This window comes from Lithobates pipiens, unplaced genomic scaffold (assembly GCF_037356315.1).
Source record: "Lithobates pipiens isolate NorthernLeopardFrog02 unplaced genomic scaffold, aLitPip1_a1.2 Scaffold_16, whole genome shotgun sequence".
Lineage (NCBI taxonomy): Eukaryota > Metazoa > Chordata > Amphibia > Anura > Ranidae > Lithobates > Lithobates pipiens.
In genome coordinates, this window is record NW_027507748.1 from 266,620,297 (window position 1) to 266,623,880 (window position 3,584).

Sequence of the window (3,584 nt, forward strand, 5' to 3'; positions counted from 1 at the left end):
AGAGAGAGGAGAGAGGGAGAGAGAGAGAGAGAGACTGTGAATATACATTACTACAATATTACAAATAAATCAAAAAATGGGAAATATCTTTAGTTTTCTGGCATGGCTTTGAAATATTCAAATCCACTTGAGAGAGAGGGGGGAAGAAGAAAAGAGAGAGAGAGAGAGAGAGGGGGGGAGAGAGAGAGAGAGAGAGAGAGAGAGAGAGAGAGAGGGGGAGAGAGAGAGAGAGAGAGAGAGAGGGGGGAGAGAGAGAGAGGGGGGGAGAGAGAGAGAGAGAGAGAGGGGGGGGAGAGAGAGAGGGGGGGAGAGAGAGAGAGAGAGAGGGGGGGGAGAGAGAGAGAGAGAGAGAGAGAGAGAGAGGGAGAGAGAGAGACTGTGAATATACATTACTACAATATTACAAATAATCAAAAAAGGGAAACTATCTTAAGTTCTGGCATGGCTTTGAAATATCAAATCCACTTGTCATTGAAATCTATGGATAAAAAATAAATAGAAATAAATTTTAGATTTATAGTATAAATAAAAATAACACGGAAAAAGCAATGACTGACAAGGTAAACATGGACATTAATTATAAAATAAGAAACACCAATTTTGGTTTTAATAACTTACCTGAATTCGACGAAGGGTTACAGATGAAAAATATACAGTACTGGTATCAATACACACTCTTCAGTCGTTCTGAGAGGTAAGAAAAATGATCAAATTAATATAATGGATGAGAGAGAGAGAGAGAGAGAGAGAGAGGAGAGAGAAGAGAGAGTGAGAGAGAGGATGAGGAGAGGGAGGAGAGAGAGAGGAGAGAGAGAGAGAGAGAGATGACAGATAAGTTCAAATTTCTAAATAAATAATAAATCACGAAATCTAAACATCATTTTATTCAGGCATGGCTTTGAAAAATTCAAATCCAATTGTCAGTGCAATCTATGGAATCCCAAAAAAAATATATTAGATTGTCGGTTTAATAAAAGAAAAAAAAAAAAATTATATACATATAAGAACAGTATTTTCAAACATGTATGCAGATTAAAAAAAATAGTAAGATCAAAAAAAAAAATTTTAAACACATGTATACCAAAAAAAATTTTTTTCTTACCTGAATTAAAGCAGAGATTAAAAAGGTGAGGAATTCTTTGCTAAATACATCACAGTCTTCGGTCACTGTAAAAGGTAATTAAAAATTGAGGTTAAACATATGAAATCAGAAAATGAGAGATATGTGTATATATATATATATATATATATATATATATATATATATATACATACATACACACACACACACACACACACACACACACACACACACACACACACACACACACCACACACACCACACACACCACATTTCAAAATATTCAAAGAATAATGAACAGATAAAGAATTACATAGAAATATATATTTTGGATAAAAATACCTGTAAATATATAGCTGGATATCTATATATATATATCAATTTGTAAATTGTCCGTCCGGTAGCAGAGTACAAGCCGATCTAAATTTAATAAAATAATAAAAAAAAATAAAAATAAAGTTTTTTATTTTGCTAATACATTTAAAATTTAAAATACATTTAAATTCAGTACAACATTTTTTAAAAAAAAGGTACCGTAGAAAAATAAAAAAATTTAGATTGGAAAATAAATTAAAAAATAAAAAAAAAAAGGAAAGAGGAAAAAAAAAAAATGGAAATAGTAAAAAAAAAAAAAAAAAAAGTAAATTACAAAGTTTTTTCAAACTATTTGATCGGTCTAAAGATTGTAACAAAAAAAAAAAAATTAATACAAAAACCATTCAATTTACAGACAAAAACAATTTGGTATATTACAACAGGATTGCTAACAGTAGAAATACAGCAACTAAATCCACAATACAATATAGGTATAATTAGCAACAGAATGAGGCTAATGAGGCTAATTATACCATGGAATAAACATGACTTACCTTTTGTGAGAAGCTGGCTGAAGAAAAAATGCGCTGGTGCTGTTTGCTTTGTTGTTTATTTGCTTCCTCGTGTGTAATGGCAGATACAGCTGTCTGCCCACTTTAAAAATGGGAAAATTCGTACACGCCCTCGTCACGTGACCGGCGTGCTAACGAAATCTCGCGAGATTTCGGAATTTCATTGTCCCTATGGATTCTTGGGTAATTTCCCAGGGACCATGCGAGGACGATAGCCACGCCTACTCCCACGGGAGGAGAACCAGGAAGTCAGCTGAAGTCATCAGAAATAAAAGGTAAGTAAATAATATTTTTTTTTTCAGGGTTCGTTTAGGTAAGTATGCTGTCTGTTGATTTTAATAACATGAACTTTCATTTTTAGGTACCAAACCACTTTAAGTAGACAACCCCCTGGGTGTCGCAGTCTGCCCGAAAGTGGGGTTAAAACAATCCCCCATTGGGAAATTTAAATCTAAGACCAGTTGACACACAGGGGAAGAAGGCACAGTGCCCACATCTGTAGATACCCTTGGCCTTATTGGTATATCCCCCGGGCTGAGCTCTGTGCCCAGAATACAGTCCCCTCCCCCCGTAGCTCGCCGGTGACGGTGTGTGGAGCTGATTCTCCACATACGGTCATGGATTCCCTTGAGGGGAGCACGTCCCGGTGTGGCAGGCGCGGCCCGTCTCGAGCAAGCGCCTGTTGGGGCAGTTAAACGGCACTGGATGCTGCCTATAAGGGATGTGTCCATATGCTTATTCTGTTGTTATGACTACAACAGAAGCACATATCGCCACTCCCCCTCATCGGTCATTGATTGATAGATTGATAGACGCGGGCCAATGGGGGTGATTTACATGTGTATTTCATTCATTACCATTCCTGTTTATGTAGAGAAGTAGCCTTACATTTTATTACTATCTACTTTCATTTAAATATTAAGTAGTCCCTGCTCTCTATGCAAACTCCCCATTATTTTCAATGACCCATATATAAGGTTTATAGCACTGTGGTCTGCCATCATATGAAACTGGGTGACCCCGGAAACACGTTTTTATACATTTTGTAGCTGGGGACACAGTATATGGAGATGGCAGATTTAGGTGTTTATACAATATATTTTGTTATACATTTTCCTCTTTTTGGTCATTCTCTGTTGTCATTGTTCATTGCGATTTATATTCAGATTGAGAATGTTAACAATACTGGATTGAAGTTCATTGTAAATATTGATTGCAAATTTTAAATTTAGGTATGCTTATCAATGGACGGTACTATGTATGTGTTCAATTGATTAATTGGAATTTCAATTTCCTGTTCCGCCCATCGTTATGGGCGGACCTATTTCAGAGTGATGCAGTTATAAGAACAGCAATGTGGGGGGACATGGTATGCCCCTGTTGATGACCGCGTGTGTCGAAACGCGTTGGACAGCATTACTTGCACCCCACATTGCTTTTTTGAATCGATTTCACTTTCAGTGATCACTTTTATATTTCTGTTAAATGCGTATATTTTAATAAAACCAACTGGTTTATTTTTGACCTACACTATCCAGAGCCCCCCTTCTTTTTCTTTTTTCGGTTTATGGAGCTTTCATTTAAAATCAAAGCTGTGTTACTCCCCGCTTTGGAGA